The sequence below is a fragment of the Ovis canadensis genome, chromosome 17 (assembly GCF_042477335.2).
Source record: "Ovis canadensis isolate MfBH-ARS-UI-01 breed Bighorn chromosome 17, ARS-UI_OviCan_v2, whole genome shotgun sequence".
Taxonomy (NCBI): domain Eukaryota; kingdom Metazoa; phylum Chordata; class Mammalia; order Artiodactyla; family Bovidae; genus Ovis; species Ovis canadensis.
Window position 1 is genome coordinate 76757193 of NC_091261.1, and position 18361 is coordinate 76775553.

General features: G+C 53.0%; 1 protein-coding gene across 2 annotated transcripts in view; it reads right to left on the bottom strand.

Annotated features, from left to right (window-relative positions):
- The window catches only part of TPST2 (tyrosylprotein sulfotransferase 2), a 55949-nt gene extending 42748 nt beyond the window's left edge, over window positions 1–13201 (bottom strand). Inside the window, exon 1 of one of the 2 annotated variants that reach the window (XM_069557405.1) lies at window positions 13102–13201. The gene's annotated coding sequence lies outside the window, so the exon portion shown is untranslated. Of the gene's footprint in view, window positions 1–12822 lie in introns of both variants that reach the window. The other variant, XM_069557406.1, reaches the window with a different exon arrangement.
- Window positions 13202–18361: the final 5160 nt, after the last annotated feature.

The window sequence follows — 18361 nt, forward strand, 5'->3', positions numbered from 1 at the left end:
ACTCACATGGTCTTCTCCCAGACCCCAGCATGATTTTTTCTTTTGTTTTGATACAACTAAGCAAAATTGATTCCCAAAATCTCAGGGGAAAACTCAGAGCGACGGCTGGAGCCAGCTAAGCACTCTTACTTCTGCCCCCAAGGGTGTGTGGATCGGAGTTGTCCTCACGGGAAGCTAACCCGGAGACTGTCGCTACGCGAAGGTCAGAAGGCTGTTCCGACACTTTACACCTAGCAGAGTCCTGGACGAGGACGAGCTTCCCCCGCCCCTTAATTGTAGTTTATGGCTTTTCTGATTGCACGTCTTCGTTGTGCAAGTTTTGCCGTGGCCGAAAGCCAGTAAGGTAGAAGGGCCTGACCAGGAACAAAGCAAGCAGGTCGCCAACACTTCCTGATGTAAGTTCCCAGATAAGAGGAGTCTTCCGCAGGTCATCTTTGGGGTATGGGTCGGGGGACGGGGTGAGGTTTTTTTTATTTCTGGCTGTGCTGGGTCTTCATCGCTGTGCACAGGCTTCTCCTGCTGCAGAGCATGGACTCCAGGGTGCACGGGCTTCAGCACTGGCACGTGGGCTCAGCACTTGTGGCTCGCGGGCTTAGTTGCCTCGAGGTATGTGGAATCCTCCCGGACCAGGGATCGAACCCGTGTCCCCTGCATTGGCAGGCAGATTCTTAACCATGGGACCACCAGGGAAATCCCTGGGTGGGGGTTTTAAGAGAGCCATTTGCAGGCAGCGCATCCCCGGGAACCTCGTTTTACCCGGGACATCAACCTACCCACCTGCTTCCCTTGTGGACAATCGCAGTCCAGGTCTGGGAGGCCCTCCTTCCTCTTGCTTGCTCCCGAAGCAGACAGAAGAGGAAGACTTTCAAAGAGCTCCAAGGGCTGCTCAGAACAAGAACACTTTAAAAATCAGAGGGAGGAGCCCGTGAGGAGAACCATCTCCTCATGGTTCACTGACCTCTGGGGGCTAGATTCAGAGTGAGTAAATGGTCTTTCTTTAAAGAAAAATGGTTTGGGGTGCTGAAGGGGCCTGGGACTCTGCTGGAAGTATTTGCATCTGCAGACTTGCCCAGACATCACCAGAAACAGACTCAGGGAGCATGCTGCTGTGGGAAGAGTCCCTGAAAGTCTCTGAGCCTCAGTTTCCTTATCTGTAAAATGGGTAAACAACACAATCCAGATTGCTATGAATTACTGAGCACTTCTATGCATCAGGCACCACATAAACTCACATATAATCCTGCCAGGAACGCAAGAGACAGCCACTAATAGGATCCCCATTTTACAGGGACCGAAACTGGAAACCAGAGAAGAGAAGGGGCTGGCCCAAGGTCACACCGCTGTGCACAAGTTAATTCAAGTGTGTCTGACCCGTAATTGGGTGAGCTAAATCCTGCAATAAATCTCTTAAAAGAAAACACTGCCCAACTCAGCCTATCTAGATAAGCCAGCGATCATTTCCTTTCTTTTTTATATTAATTAAAATCAAGGTATACTGGGAAGATTCTAAAGTCAGAGTGAGATAGTACCTATAAAAACAAAACAAAAAAAATACATCTACATATATACTGGGTTGGCCAAAAAGTTCATCTGCAGAACCGTATGGGGGCGGATGGAAACGACAACGGTAATAAAAGTAACAGCAGTAACTGATAGCAGCAAACACGCGCAGACTGCTCACTCCATGCCTGGCACTGCTCCAGGCACCTTACACGGACCAGTTCACTCAATCCTCACAGCCAACCTACGGAAACAGTGCTGTTATTGTCCCATTGGACAGACGAGGAAGCCGACGCACAGAGAGGTAAAGGCCTTGCCTCAGAATTCTCGGCAGGTACATGGTGGAGCAGAATCTTGAGCCTACACTGCTAGACACATTTTATTTTCCTGGGCTCCAAAATCGCTGCAGATGGTGACTATGGCCATGAAATTAAAAAGATGTTTGGTCCTTGTTAGAAAAGCTATGACAAACCTAAACAGCGTATTAAAAAGCAGAGACATCGCTTTGCCCACACAGGTCTGTCTAGCCAAAGCAGCAGCTGGGAACGTGTGAGCAATGGAAACTCTTGGGCCCCTTCCAGAGCTGCTGGGTGGGGGTTCTGGGCGTGGGGTGCAGCCAGCTGTGGAGGACAAGCCCTCGGGGGTTGGGGGGTGCTGCCGCCTGCTCGAAGGCACTGTGCTCCCGCCGACCTTTCTCGGGATGGGAGGGACGGCAGGAGCGGGGCAGGGCGGATCCCCAGACACTGGAGCCTCACGCAAGGAGAGCCCCTTCCCTCCTCGGCAGAGCTGCGTCTCTCCCTTCTGGTTTCCCCAGCGAACCCACAGAACACCTGTGATTACAACAGCATCCTCCGTGCGACCCAAGGGCAGAGCCGTGACACAAGAGTGGAGGACCGAGGTTCCTGAGGGCCCGGCAGCCGCAGCCCCGGGCTGAAAGCAAGCCTACTGTCTGCCAGCTGGGAGGTCAGTGACCTCTGACTCCACAGCCCCAACCCTTTCTGCAAACCTCGGGGCTGCGTGTCATCCCCTGGAGGGTGTGGAGGGGGGTCCCCAGCAGGTGGGCGAGTCTCCCACCTCCTCAGGCACGGTTTTCACGTGACCCCGACCCAAGGCCACCAGGAACACCCAACCGCGCTGTCCTGTTGCCAAGGTTGAGGGCCCCCGGACACGGCTCTGGGTTCCAAGTCCGTGGGCACATCCTTAAGCAAATCGCAAATCACCTCCGCTCTCTGGACCTCGGTTTCCCCGTGGGCGGAAGGAAGAGGCTGGACTCAGTCTCTGATCTGGCCCTTCACCCCCAAACTCTCACATGCACTGCTGGCCTACTGTGTGCTGGAGGGGAGCCGGGGACACGCCGCGTGGTGCCTGCCTGGGTGGGCGCATGGCCTCTGCATGGCCCCTGCGTGGCCCAAGGGGACCACCCACGGACATGTACCTCTGCTTGGGAGCCAGGGTACAAAACCCTCGCCACCCCAGGGGACAGAGCCCCAGCCCAAATCAAACCCACAGCGGCAATCCACCCACAGGCCCTCAACCCAAGCTTCCTCTTCCTCCCTGCAGCCCTGGGTCAGCTGGGCGGGGCGGGGTTGGGGGGTGGACTGAGAACCCTGGACAGCAACCTCGGCCACCCTCCTGACCTCCCTGGTGCCCTCTCTCTTCACCCAGCCAACATGGGCCACACCAAGGTTCCTGCACCTCCATGGGGCACACACGGCTGGTCCCCGGGGGGTTCTGATGGCCTTGAGGCAGGATGTCACTCGCAGCAGAAGGAAGTGGGACAGAGGAGAGCAAGGAAGAGCGAGTCAGGGTGTGTGCAGGGGGGAGGGGAAGGGGAAGTAGCCCAGGTCGGGGAGGGAGAGGACAGACAGACGGACAGGGACGGGGGTGGGAGTGATGCGGAGAGACAGAGATGGGCCAGAGACGGAGGGTGGGGGGGGGGGAGCGCCGGTTCGAGAGAGGGACGAGGGGAGACAGTCACAGTCAGGGGAGAGACCAAAACCAAGACAGGGATGGGAAAGAGAGACAGGGCACAGCAGAAATAGAGACCCCGGCAGACGGCGGCCGGCGGGGAGTGAGAGCAACGGGGCGCAGCCTGGAACAGGAACCTCGGCTCCCCAGCGCCCACCGACAGGGGACGCACACCCCGCACCACCATGGCTAAACGGGTCCTTCCCTGCCCCGACCCTTGGCCCCGGCTCCTTCGACTTCAGGGAAAGAGCAGACAATCAGGGGGAAGGCTGCTGCGGGTCTGGCCCCCTCCCAGCTTCCCCCCACCCCCACCACGGGGCTCCCCCCCAAATTCCCACCTGCCGAGGGCCACCTTGATGACAACAGCTACACCCCCTTCGCTGCTGTCTGCCTGATACTCTGGCTAAATGAATTCAATATCGTTAAAAACATCTTCAAAGGAAACTCTGCCCCCTCACACCTGCAGTTAACAACACGCCTTAATTAAAAAGTGACTGCAAAGAAGACACGGAAAGGAAGCGATCCTCCTGCCTCTTGGCTGAGGCTGCCGGCAGCCCAAGGACCACCCCACACAGCCCACCCCCAGGAGCCCAGCGGGGCGGGGAGGGGTCTGCCCTTTGCTCGTCCACAGGACTCCCTGGAGACAAGCACCGAGTTAGCACCCACAGCAGACCCTGTCTAGGAAGCCATCAGAAGGTGGAGGGGAACTTGGGAGAGGAAAACTTTTTCCTTCGCCAGGGTAAACCCAGGTTTTCTGACACAGCCAATTTTTAACATTCTCTCATCCCCAACATACACACACAGACAGAGAAAAATCTCAGTGTTGTGAGCTGTACCAAACCAACAAGGCCAGTTTTGTGCCTGTGGTTCCCTTCCCCTAGAAAACCTTTCCTGCCCTCCTCAACGCAGCTAACTCCTACTGGTACAATTTGTACCCCCTCCTCCAGGAAGCCTTCCTTGACTGCCTCCCAAGCCCATGTCAGGTTCCCCCAGGTGCTTAGCAGCCTGAGTGGCCTCTCTGGTTCACTGCCTCCTCCACTGGAAGGCACAGGACTGGGCATTCCCTACGTCCTCTCAACATTAGGGGTCAGCAAGGCCCCCAACTCCCAGCACCAGCTGCATGGAGTATTTGTCCACTCCATGGGAGAAGAAAGGGAAGGCATCCAAGTGCACTCGGAGGGGTTGAAATCAAAACAAAACCTTCTCTGTGCTCCATGAAGACTTTCCAGGCAGAAGCTCTGACTTAACAGGAATGTACTCACCTGGCACCAGTTGGCCCCGCCCACTTCCTGGCCCCCTAGACTCTGCATCCGTGACCCAGCCAATCCGAGCCTCAGTCTGTCTCACCCATAAAGTGGATACAACAGTGAACTACCCCTAAAGAGCTAAGTACCCAGGAGGCCCTCAAATGTTAACTGCAATCCTTTTTATGACAACATTACATTCACCAAAACACAAAACACTTGAGTAATATGAGTAGATGGAGGTTGTCAGACAACCTATAAAGGGCCCAATAATTATTACTGGCAGGACTTCCCTGGTAGTCCAGTGGTGAAGACTTCACCTTGCAATGCAGGGGCTGTGAGTTCAGTCCCTGGTCAGGAAGCTAAGATTCCCCCAGGCTTCCCCCAAAAAACAGAACATAAACAACAGAAGCAACACTGTAACAAATTCAATAGAATTTTTTTTTTTCCCTAAAAAAAGCACTAGTGATTTTTTATAAAAACTGTTTTCAGGTCTGCGGACTATATGGTCTCTGTTAGAATTACTGGACTCTGCTGTGGTAGGTGGAAGAAAGTGTGGGCCCCTTTCAATCAGTTCAGTTCAATCGCTCAGTCGTGTCCGATTCTTTGCAACCCCATGAACCGCAGCACGCCACGCCTCCCTGTCCATCACCAACTGCCGGAGTTCACTCAAACTCAGGTCCATCAAGTCGGTTATGCCATCCAGCCATCTCATCCTCTGTCGTCCCCTTCTCCTCCTGCCCCCAATCTTTCCCAACATCAGGGTCTTTTCAAATGAGTCAGCTCTTCGCATCAGGTGGCCAAAGTATTGGAGTTTCAGCTTCAACATCAGTCCTTCCAATGAACACCCAGGACTGATTTCCTTTAGGATGGACTGCTTGGATCTCCTTGCAGTCCAAGGGACTCTCAAGAGTCTTCTCCAACACCACAGTTCAAAAGCATCAGTTCTTCAGCACTCAGCTTTCTTTATAGTCCAACTCTCATATCCATACATGACTACTAGAAAAACCACAGTCTTGACTAGACAGACCTTTTATGACAAAGTAACATCTCTGCTTTTTAATATGCATCTCTGCTTTTTAATATGCTGTCTAGGTTTCAATAAAACTTTGTTTCAATAAAACTTTATTTATAAAAGCAAGCTGTGGACCAGATTTGGCCCATGGGCTGTAGTTTTCGGACCTCTGATCTAGGTTGTCACTGCTTCAAGTGTGGTCTTTAGACAGCAGCACTGGAGTCCCCTGAGAGCTGGGCCTGCCCAGTCAGCATCTGCAGAGTTCGGCGAGATCTCTAGGGGATTCGTGCAAGTGTTCACGTTTGAGAGGTGTGGTGTGTCTCAGTCACGTAGTCATGTACAACTCTCTGCGACCCCATGGACTATAGCCCGCCAGGCTCCTCTGCCCATGGGATTCTCCAGGCAAGAACACCAGAGTGGATTGCCATTCCCTTCTCCAGGGGGTCTTGCTGACCCAAGGATGGAACCGGCGTCGCTTGTGTCTCCTGCATTAGCAGGCAGATTCTTTATTGCTGAGCCACCCTGGGAAGTCCCAGTTCCCCAGCTGGGCAGCTCACGTCAGAGATATCATTTTCTCTTTTTCTTTTTGCCACCTCTACTGGAACATGTGCTCCGGGAAAAGTGGGACCTGGTGGCTTCCTGAATCTTGCACCCCAGCATCTAGCTGAGAACTTGCCACGTGTCCTTATTTATTTAGCAAGTTACTGAGGGCCCAGTGTGGCCCAGGGCCAGGTGCAGGGGTCACGGCGCTGACTGCAGACGTCCACGCAGTGACAGGTGGATGGCTGACCCGCCGCGGCAGCCACTGGAGCTGGGGAGGGGGTTCGAATCCTGGTGCTGTCTCCTCAGGCCTGCGTGACTTCAGGGAAGTGACTGGAGTGTCAGTTTCTGGGAAATGAAGCTGTCAGTAGAGAAGTGTCTCTCTGGCACCCTGCGAGGGCAGGGAGAGGGTATGGGATGGTGCTCCGGCAGCTGTGAGGCGGCGTGGACGTCCTCACGGCAGAGGGGCCTCCGTCAATCGTGTCCGACTCTTTGCCGCTCTATGGTCTGTAGCCGGCCAGGCCCTCTATCCGTGGGGCTTCCCAGGCAAGAATACTGGAGTGACTTGCCATTTCCTCCTCCAGGGGACCTTCCCGACCCAGGGATCAAACTCACATCTCCCGCATTGGCAGGTGGATTCTTTACCACTGAGCCCCCTGGGAAGCCCTAGCGGGACCTTACCTGGCCCCCAAATAACCCTGTGGGCTAGTCAGGGGCCTGGACCTGGTAAGGCAGGACCCTGCGGCCCAGAGAGGGACTGCAGGATGGGGACAAGGCCGTGTTAGAAGCCTTGAGGGGACTCTCCTGGTGGCCCAGTGGCTAAGACTCCACGCTCCCCATGCAGGGAGTTCAGGCTCGATCCCTGGTAAAGGAGCTAGATGGCACATGCCGCAACTAGAGATCCCGCAAGCCCCAACTAAGACCTGGAGCAGCCACGTTAAAAAAGAAAGCCTCGAAGGTTTACAGCAGAAGAGGTAAGAGGCCTCAGTCTCTGATGACCCAGAAAAGCAGCGCTGGAAGCGCTCCTGGAGAACACTGCAACCAGTGGTTTAAAATACATATTCATATTTAAAGCAACGGATCTGCTCATTCAAATGAACCCCTGGGGTTCAGGCAGGCCCCTGGGGTCCTCAGAGCCTGGAAGGTGTGCACTTGGCCAGGGACCCTCAGGGCTGGGGCACAGTGGGAAGAAACCAGGAGAGCCCTGGCCACCAAAGGGGCAGCTTCAGGACACTCTAGCGTGGCCCAAGCTCCTGAGTTTCCCTAAGAAGGGAGGCTTTGGCATTATTCTCTAAAAATATTCGAATGTTTTCTCTTTTTAAAATAAAACATCGTGAGAGTATACAAGAGCCACCCTGTGGGGTGAAGCTGTTGACTGGCAGCTTGTTACAGCCCTGCCTACCCATTTCACAGGTGGGGAAACGGAGTCTCAGTGGGGGCAAGCACTCTGTCCAATGTCACACAGCACTCTGGAGGCAGAGCTGGGACTCAGCTGCCTCTGAGCTCTTGCCCAGCCCCCAGCTGCTCATGAGACTGGGACACCTGGCTTGCGGGGGAGAAATCTAGACCTCACAAGCCAAAAGCCCTGCGTGTTCTGTCCATCCGAGAAGCAGTGTGGATAGAAGGGCAGAAAAAGGATGAACAATTATTAATAACATACAGTAATTTTATGATAAATTTTATGATAAAATATCTAAGAATAATTCTATAATAATGTAATAAGAGCAACTGAGATTTTCTGTATGTTAGGCATGAAGACAGGGTATCTAGAGGCAGGTAAGACGGTAATTAACAGTGTAGACCCTGGGGGCGTCCCTGGTGGCTCAGTGGTAAAGAATCCTCCTGCCAATGCAGGAGACATGAGTTTGATCCCAATCTGGGAAGATCCCATCTGCCTGGGAGCAATGAAGCTACAGAGCCTGTGGCTCTAGAGCCCAGATATCCTGTGTTCCACCTCCAGAAGTCTGTGCACCAAGACAAGAGAAGCCGCCACTCTCTGCAACTAGAGGAAAGCCTGCGTAGCAATCAATACCCAGCACATAAAAGGATTAAAAAAAAAAGTGTGTAGACTCTGGATTCAAACCCTGTCTCTCCCTACTTCCCAGCTGGGTGACCTTGTGCCAATGACTTTGCCTCTCTGTGCCTCTGCGTGGACATATCGGAGGACGGGTGGGAGAATTAAGTGAATTCAAGCACAGAAAATACCTAGAACACTGCCTGGCACTCAGCGAGCCCTGTTGACACTGTATTTATATCACTGCCTCTGGATAGATGGGGAAGCTGGTCTCACAAAGCAACACTATCTCTGAAGAGCCTGTCTGACCCCAGGGGCCTGGCATTTCCCCTAGGGGCAGGGTGGGCACTTTACCCGCGACCCCTCCCGTCAACACCCGCAGGAAGTAGGTCCCAGCTGCGCCTGTATTCTGCAGATGAGAAAATTGAGGCATTGAGGAGTCAGCCAGGGAACACCTCGCCCTCATGTAGAACTGCCCGGATTCAAACACAGGCCCGGGCCCTCAAAGATGCTATGGCCCAGCCCACTCTCTGGCCACAGCTGCCTGGGCGGGAGTTCACTTGGTGGCCCAGACATTATCCTGGGGGCTGTGGAAGCCCAGGGTGGAGGAGACCCGAGCAGGGGGCGTGGGAAGGGGCAGGCGCCCTGGAACCTGCCCCGGAACCAGATAGAACAGATGTGTCTGCAGAGAGCGAGGAGGCAGGCAGTTGGGACAGGTGGCAAGTAGGGAGGCCAGGAGCCTGCTATCCAGACAGGTTTCCACTCTACTGCCTGGCAGATCAAAGCCACGACGGCCACACCCGGGCTTTCGGGTCAATATCAGCCACTTTTGAGCTGCCACTCTTGCTACAAATTGATCCACGAAGTCACGTGGATAACACACCTGAGCGCTTTACAGATTCCAAGGTGCTACTGCATTCAGTCCACGCCCATTCCCCAGTGGGATACACTGAGGCCCAGCACGGGGCAACCCCTTGCCTAGCCACCACAGCCCTGTTTCCATTTCTTCAGGCTTCCTTCTCCATGCACAGAAGTCAGGATTTTAAAGGCCAAGGGAGGGAAAGGATGCATGAGAGAACAAAAGCAGGAGGGGCTGGACATGGCCACCAGAAGGCCAGGTCTCCACGGCCCTCCCAAAGAGCGGCGGCCTGGGTGGGACGAGGCCAGTGGCTGGGACCCCGGGATGCACAGCCCAGTGCCAGCTGAGGTTCCTGAACCAGCGGATTACAGGCTAACCCTCAGGAAGAATTGGTGACCTTCAAGCCCCCTTGTGGTCTCACGACACCAGCGCCCTCTGACCTGGGCTCTTCCTGGGCAGCCCTGTCTTATCTAAAGACAAGGAGCGTGGGCGTCCCAGGTGTGGGGGCAACGACCGAGAGGAGGGACACAGGTGGCCGTCGCTCAGGCCTCAGGCCCAGGGGGGTGTCTCTGGAAATAAGCAGTGGCCCACTTAGGGTGTATCTAACTTGCCCAATGGCTCAGGCGGTCAAGAATCTGACTGCAGTGCAGGAAACTCCGGATTCTCAAATTCGATACCTGATTCAGAAGGTTCCCTGGAGGAGGAAATGGCAACCCTCTCCAGTACTCTTGCCTGGAAAATCCCATGGGCAGAGGAGCCTGGCGGGCTACAGTCCATGTGGTTGCAAAGAGCCAGACACTAAGCATGACTGCAAGATAAGGGAGCCTCGTGGCTGCCGGGGGATGTCACGGGGGTATGGGGTGGAGCACAGGAAGGACCAGGCTCCACTTCCAAGTCCTGGGGCTGCAGTCTAGGAAACCCGTCAGAGGTGTCCCCGGCTTCCACATAGAGCCTCAGCTGTCAAGGCACTCCTGCTGGCCTAGGGCTGTGGGGTCTGAGCCATCCCCCTTTCCTTTCAGCCAACACAGAGGCCCCTGAAGGCGCCACCGGATCGTGCGCCGGGTCCTGGGGTGGGCCTAGTAAGCCCCGGGATTCCTTTCCTCACGGCCTCCCCTGGTCCCACTCAGGATCTGGCAGGAGGAACCTCAGCAAATATTTCTCACTGTTAGAGGAGGACACAGTGCACATGGGCCTCACCTAACTGCCCCAGTACTTGATCTGTTTCCCTTCCTCAGAGTACCCAGGCTTCCCAGTTACTCTGCTAAGGAAGAGCTTAATTTCCTGTGCTTCAGTTTCACCTGTGTAAATTTCATGTGCATTAATTTCACATGTGTTAACTTCTAACTAGCAGGGGTCAAAGCCAGTGATTTGGAAGATCTCAGCTGCTGAAGACTAAATTTGTTCAAGAGCATTAGAACCCTCATCTGCTGCGGATAGGATTCTAAAACAGCGAAGCTGCTTTGGAAAACGGTTTGGCAGGACCTCAAAAGGTGGAACGAAGAATTACCATATGACCCCACAATTTCACTCCTAGGGCTGTACCCCAGAGAACTGAAACATACACCCACACAAAGACTTATACAGGAATGTTCTAAGCAGCGCTGTTCATAATAGTCCCAAAGTGGCAACAACCCAAATGCCCATCAGCTGATAAACAGATAAATAGGATCTATTCAATGCAATGGAATACTACTCAGCACCCCCCAGAAAAGTAATGAGCTACTAAAATAGGGACTTCCTTGATGGTCCAGGGGCTAAGACTCCATGCTCCCACTGCAGAAGTCTTGGGTTCAATCCCTGATCAGGGAACTAGATCCCACATGTCACAACTAAAGATCCTGCTGAAACGAAGATTGAAGATCCCACATGCCTCAACTAAGACCCGGAGCAGCCAAATAAATATATTTTTTTATGCTAAAGTAAAAAAAAAGTAATAAAGTAGCGCATACTAGCACGTGGATGAAACTTGTGAACATTCTAAGTGAAAAGCACCAATCACAAAAGGCCATAGTGCATGATTCCCTTTATAGGAAATGTCCAGAATAGGCAAATCCATACAGATGAAAAGTAGATAAGTGGTTGCCAGGGGCTGGGGGAAGGAGGGATTGGCAGTGACCGCTGATGGGCCCAGGGTTTCTTTATGGGCAGTGAAAATGTTCTAGAATTAGACACTGGTGACGGTTGCACAACTCTGTGACTATCTCAAAAACCACTAAATTGAATACTTTAAATGGGTGAATTGTATGGTATGTGAGTTATATCTCAATAAGGCTATGATTTTAAAAAATTACATGAGATTTTAAAGAATAAGGTGATATAAACACATATATTAAATAAATAATAGTACAATTGGGAGTCAGTAGGTTAAAATGGTTCACAAGTGACACAATAAACCCGATTTCACAGTCATGGAAACTGAGGCTGAGTGCAGGGGATGACTTGCCCAGGCCACATCACTACTAAACCAGAGTGAGTCACACCAAGATTTGTCCAAACCCAGAAGCCTGGCATAACCATCAAGCCACCCAGCTAAATGAAGGCATGTAAGATGGAGTAGAGGGAAAAGTGTCCACAGCCCAGAATGGGAGACAGACCTGCAAAAAGGTTAACAAGCAAGGGCCTGTTAACTCTGTGGGATACCAAATAGGAAGGCCCAACGATGCCAAAAGACCCTGATGCTGGGAAGGACTGAGGTCAGGAGGAGAAGGGAACGATGGAGGATGAGATGGTTGGACGGCATCACCAACTCAATGGACATGGGTTTGGGTAAACTCCAGGTGCTGGTGATGGATAGGGAGGCCTGGCACGCTGAGGTTCATGGGGTCGCAAAGAGTCAGACAGGACTGAGCGACTGAACTGAACTGAACGATGCCTGTAGAGTGCCAGGGAAGGCTTCCAGGAGGAGGTGCTGCTCAAGGAGGTTTCTGAAGGATGAGTAGTTTACCAGCTCCCCACGCCCCCGCACCTCCCTTCCAACGTCTCTACAAGATACACGGAGTCAGGGGGCCTCAGGCTGCGTTTCACTTCTCCCACATCCCACATCCTAGCTGTGGGATCTAAGGCCGTGGGCACAAGACCTCTCTGACACTCAGTTTCCCCATCTGTAAAAGAAGAAGAAGGCAAAGTGATCAGCCCTTCTAACTACTGCACTCAATCGGATGGTTCCCATCCGTCCTCACGAGGGGGCGGGCCTCTGAAGTGGGAAAGCTAGACCTCGACCTCCGCCCCACATAATAACAGACTCTGCCAGGTCCGGCGCGCCCAACCTTAGTGACTATGCCCCCTTTCCCTGGCCGCCACTCCCAGTCCTAGCTTTACGAGGCATCTCCCATTCAACTCACTCCTCCGAGAGCCGGAGGTTTCTGGGCAGCGGGATCCTCTGGTCAAACTCCACACCCCTCCTGGCGGGTGACCCCTTGTCTCATGCTCTCGGCGCCCCCCACTCCCCGCTCCAGGCAACTATTTCCTTCCCCTAATCCCTCCACTTGAGACACGCCTCGCAACTCCACAGCGGCTGCAAGTTAACTTCCACGAGCCACCCCCCGCCCGTCTCGGAGCCCGCGTGGGGGTCCCCGCGCACGCCAGGGAGGGGTCGGTGGCTCCGACAGCGGAGACACGCTGCTTCCCGTCCCCTCTCCCCTCAATACACACACACACACACACACACACAGACGCTGAGCACCTCCCGGGTTCACCGCGGGATCCGGGTCACGGGGACCGGGTCTCTGCCGCATCCCGCGGAGAGCGCACGGAGCGCACGGAGCGGGTAGGATCCGCGAGACGCCCGCCAGCGCCGCCTTCCTCCCAGCACCCAGCTCCGGAGCCCGGAGCAGCCGGGCCGGGCCAGGGAAAAAGCCGCGAGGGCCGAGGGCTCCCCGGCGCTCGAGGCCGACCCGCAGGCGGCCTCCTGCAGGCGGCAGCAGCCCAGGCCCCCGCACCGCGCCGCCCCGGGGCCACCTACCGTGAGAGGCTCGCCGCGGCAGCCCCGCGCGCCCAGCGACTCCCAGCTCGCCAGCCGCCCCGGCCGGGGGAGGCGTGGCCGCGGCGCCGTGACGTTGCGCGGGGGCGTGCCTGGAACGTGGCCCCGCCCCTTTCAGGCCCGCCCACGGCCGCTCCCCATCACCCCAGTCCAGCCTCCAGACCGCGTGGTGGGGCGGGGCGTCCCAGGGAGACGTCCCTGCGCAACCCGGTCCACACGCCGACTTACCCCCAGGCCCAGGCAGCTCACCAGTTTTCCTCCCGCCGGCAGTTCTGTTTAAGAGAATTTCCCTCTGTCTGTATGCAAGGGAGTGGAATGATCGCCAGAAGTGGTGTGAGAGAAGAAAACCAGACCCTGGGCAGTGTTTTAAATGCTGTGTGCATAAAACAAAAAAGACGAGATTGAAGGGCTGCCCTACAGTTCGTTTACATCAATGGTTCTCAAAGAGGGTGTGATTTCGCTCTCTTGCGGGCCGCCCCGCTCCCCGGAAGACATTTAGAAAAGTCTGAAGACATTTTTGATTGTCACCGCTGCGGGGGGCGGGGGGGGGCGGAGCGGCGCTGAAGGTGGGAGTATGTTTCTACTGGAATCTAGTGGGTGGAGGCCTGGGATGCTGCTAAATAGCCTACAATGGAGGGGAGGAGGGCTGACCTCCTTCCCCCCAAACCAAGAGCCATCCAGCCTAAATGCGAGGTGGAGAATCCCTGACAGACAAGACGAAAACTCTGGGCTGGGAGGTCTCATCTCGGTCTAATTTCTCTGTGCCTCTGTTTCTCCATCTGTAAAACAGCAGATAATAGACCGATCTGTGCGTTATATGCATGTGGGTTGAATACCTGAAGGAAGGGGAGGCAGGGGAACAGGCTTACTTTTTACTGTGAGCCTTTGTTCTTTTTCCGTTTGAACTGCAAGCCTGACAGGCTACAATCCATCGGGGTGCAAAGAGTCGGACACTACTGAGCCAGTTCACTTTCACTTTCTTTCATATATTACCTATTTAAAATAATTTCTATAATCGTTACCACCATAACTGCATACACACACACACACACACACACATTGTTGTTTGTGCGTCTGCTCAGTTGTGTCCCGCTTTTTGCGACCCTATGGACTCTAACCTGCCAGGCTCCTCTGTCCATGGGATTTCCCAGGCAAGAATAATGGAGAGGGTTGCCACTTCCTTCTCCAGGGGATCTTCCTGACCCAGGGATGGAACCCAGGTCTCTTACGTCTAATGCATTGGCAGGTGGGTTCTTTACCACTAGCCCCACCAGGGAAGCTCATATACATATATAATTCGCTTTCTATAAGTAATATAATTAGATACTATTTAGGCATGGCTCTAAGCACTCTCTATTTATACATTTAAACCTTTAATAACCTTGTCAGAGGTCTGTTATCATCCCCATCTTACATACAGATGTTAAGTAATCTGTCCATGTGCAGCCATGTGTTTATCTGTAGCTCATTCATTCATTCATTCATATGGCCAATAAGTAGTGCCTGCCATGTAGGAACTGCCTGCTGGAACTGGCAAAATGAAATCCCCTGTTTCCATGGAACCAGCTGTTACTGAGTAATGTTATATAGTGTTTATTGTGCACATACCACAGGCTTGGTGTGACTCGCTGCATGGTAACCCTGCTGGGTGTTTTATAATGTCCCTTTCTGGGTAGAGAAATGGAAATCAAAGGAAGAGAGGTCTGACTGTAGCGACATGCGTTTCCTGAGCACCCTGTGACCCTGTGCTGGGCCTGAGAGTCAGCAAGTAACACAAGAGCAAGGGTCCTGCATCTGGGTGGGGGAATCTGAACCCTCCAACACGCATTTTGTGTGTGCGTGCTGCTCAGTTGCTCAGCCTTGTCCGACTCTTTGCGACCCCGTGGACTGTAGCCCTCCAGGCTCCTCTGTCCACGGGATTTTCCAGGCAAGAATACTGGTGTGGATTGCCATTTCCTCCTCCAGGGATCTTCCTGACCCCAGGATAGAACCTATGTCTCCTGGGTCTGCTGCAGCTCCCAGGAAGCATTAGGGAGCTGAAAAGAGGGCGCTCAACCTGGTCGAAGGAGGGAGGGCTGGGATGTTTACACTGAAGCCTGAAGCACGGCTCAGGGGTCATAGGAGATTGTGTCAGTTGCAGGGACCCACAGGTATGAACATTCAGCAGGAAGGGTTGCTGTCATGAAGTGCAGAGTGGACAGGATGTGGGCTAGGTAAGAGGAGGTCAGGGAGGTCTGCAGGGGTGGATGCTTCAGGGCTTTGTGGGCCAGAAGAGGGAGTCTGGTAGAGATGGAAAGATATGGAAGGCGGGAAACAGAGGAAGAAGGGGCCGGCTTTGGTTTCCGCAAAGACCCTCTGGCTGTTGTGCAGAAGAGGACAGGCAGGGAGACTGTTTTGGAGGCTGTTGAGATACTCTGGGGGAAGCTGGTCAACCCAGCAGGGCTGGGGGCATGGAGGGCGTGTTTGGGTTCTAGAAATGTCTGAAAGATAAAACTGGTAGATCTCAGTGGTGGCGCTAAAGAAGGGGATCGCCCGGTTTCTAGGTTGGACCTCCTCTCAGCCCCCTGACTCAGAAAACCCCTGACTGTCTCCTTGAGGAAGCCTAACCCTACCCCCAATCCCCACCCCTGGCAAATGTCCTGATGAGATGGACACTGGGAAGGGCAGCCTGGGAACCTGTCGTGACTGTGAAAGTGTAGATAACACCGTTTATTCCTGTTTGCTCCTCTAGCCTGTGGACAGCTGGGCCAGGGGCATTTTCTGTCTTCCCCAACCTGTCTCCCCAGCATCTAGACAAAGCCGGGCATATAGGAGCCCCTCTGTCGATGGTCATCGAAAGCAGGAAGAAAAATGTGGCACAAAGTGTGTGGATTCTAAACCCCTTTCCTGACATCCAAGAAGATGATGATTCAGAAGCCTGCGATGCTCTAAGCACCTTATGAAAAGGACATTCAAGCTAATAATTTACTCCTTCCAACAACCTCTAAGGTTTTATTATCATTACTCCCACTTTACAGATGAGGAAACAGAGGTTCTCTCAGGTAACTGGGCTTGATCAAGGACAACATTTAGTACATGTCAGAGCTGAGATGCAAACTCAGGATGGTGGTGGGTGGTGGGTGGTGGGTGGTGGGCAGTGGGAGGCTGAAGGGGGAGTGGGAGGTGACCCAGCAGCGGGCAGGAAGCTAGGACAGAGGGGCAGGCTCACTTCTCTTGCTGGAAGGATGTGGGGTTACCCTAACTAGCCGGGTACCCAGGCTTCACAGAGGACTTTGATCTTGGGTATCAGATCCAGGTAACTGGCTGTCATGGCAACGTGGCCCTGAAAAGATGCTCATCTCTCTAGAAGCTCTGCAGAGCACTCTAGCAACATGCCCTTTCCCCAAAATTCAGTTGCCTCTGGCCCTGGCACAGGAGAGATGATGCCTCGGGTGATGCTCCCACCCACGTCCCGCCCCCTGCACACACACATCGCAACTTTGTACCGAAGTCCTGGTGCTCAGAATGCTGTGGGCTGCCTCAGTCACTGTGGATGGGAGATGCTATTCCATAACCGAGGGGCCTGGTCTTCCCAAAGGTGTGACTCAAAGATGCATGAGCTGGGATCTAGTGTGGAAATGTAGTGACGTCCCAGCTTGCCCAAGCATTGCATCCTGAAGCCGGCATTTACAGCAAAACTCATGCAGGACCCAAACCGGCACTGAGACGCCCCCGAGAAGGCTGAGGGCACCGTGGCCACGTGGCCAAGTCCAGCTCCACTGGCATCCCCCAGCATCGTGCCCGTGACCGCTTCTGTTGAGCACCTGATTAAACAGAAACTGAAAGTTTCTGTTTCGAGGCAAAAATGTGACATCTGTAAGCTCTGAAATCCTGTTGCACGTGGTGAGATGCTCACATTTCAAGAGACACGTAGGAACTAGGACCCAAGGGAGGAACAACAATAGGTTTATAGCTCTCATGTGACCCTCACTCCTGGCCTTTTTAGATGTTCTTTTCTTTTCCTTGTTTCATTTTATCTTGTTACTTATTTTAGCTTGTACTTTTTATTGGTTCTCTGTTTTCTATTACCACATTTTGTTTACTCATAAATTCAGTAGCAAAAGTTAAACGTATTGATAAAAACAAATTAAATATAAAATAATTAGTTTTTCTTCCAAGTTTTTTCAGCTGCTTTTGCCAAGTGTATATATTATGCATCAGCGATGCTAATGTGCACATTTTTTAAATATAACACCTGTGAGAAAATAAACACATCTACAGCTTTGAGTGGAAAGCAATCTGGAAGTTTAGACTATAAATGCAAAGAAATTTAAGGACTCACTTCACTGATGGATTTCCAGCATGTTTTCTTTTTATAGGATTCACAAACTTGACACGCTGAAAAAGTTTTGCCTAAATATTAATAAATTTAAATATAATATATTTATATATAAATATAAAAAGGTTAAAGTAGTTCTTTCAATAAGTACGCAATAACAGTTCTACAGTGATTCGAAAGGAACTGTTATGTTCGAATGGATAGTATTTCTCTTTGCCTTTCTTCGATCATAAGATCATGTGGCATCTTGCCTTTGATGAGGTCTAAGCACTGAAGAAATGTGAAAGTTGGGTCTGCGTGGCTCATACAATCCCACGGCAGCAGAGTTTCAGAGCTGTACTCACACACCTTGGGAAGTGAGAATGGCCATCTATGTAGCTTGATACTGGCCTCCGAGGACCATGGACACTTCGAGACGTATTGCAGAATCATTGAGAATCATGGGAACTTTGGAAACACAGAGTCCCAGCATCAGAATCTTGAGGCTGGATGGACTTGTTTACGCTGCCATTTTGCAGATGGCAAGAATGAGTCCCTGGGTACAGAAGCGATTTGCCCAACATTTGGTAGCTCCTAGCAGTAGAACAGGACTAACACCATATCTCCTGATTCCTACCCAGGGCTCCTACCTTCCGGTCCGAGATAAGACACCCTGACTTCAAACGCAAGAGGTTGGTCAGATGGAGGGTGGGAGAACTAAGGTGGGAGGAAGAAGGAAAATGCATGTCCCAGAGGGGAAGATCTTCAGCTTTGAAGCTCAGCAAAACCACAGGGTGGTGTGTCATGAGGCCCCGCTTTTCTTTCCGGCTTCCTCTTCTGCCGCACTCTGCATTCCCTTCTCACCCCCGACCTCCGCCCACTCAACCACCAAGCTCCTCCTCCCACTTTAATAGGCGTCACTTGGACCCACCACAAGCTCTCTCC